Source organism: Trichomycterus rosablanca, chromosome 9 (assembly GCF_030014385.1).
Source record: "Trichomycterus rosablanca isolate fTriRos1 chromosome 9, fTriRos1.hap1, whole genome shotgun sequence".
Lineage (NCBI taxonomy): Eukaryota > Metazoa > Chordata > Actinopteri > Siluriformes > Trichomycteridae > Trichomycterus > Trichomycterus rosablanca.
This window is the reverse complement of record NC_085996.1, coordinates 21,414,030-21,414,333: the sequence shown is the minus strand read 5'-3', so window position 1 is coordinate 21,414,333 and position 304 is coordinate 21,414,030.

Here is a 304-nt window from a genome sequence, read left to right as displayed (position 1 = left end):
AAGAATTATAGGCAATGTGACTGGACTGTTGAGCAGTCCAAGTCTTGTATACAACAAGAATGTCTAAAACTTCCACTTGCAAAACTGTAACAATTAGTATCGTCAAGTCCCAGACAATTTAAAAGTATAATTATATATATAATTAGAAGAAAGGGTGACTCAAAATTTTATCCACAGATGTGTTTCAAACTTTGTATGGACACTTCTCAAATATTCAAGTAGGAATGAGTGATATGATAAAGCATTTGGACCACCTGCATAGAACAATAATATACATTAAAAATATTATGCAACACACAACTGA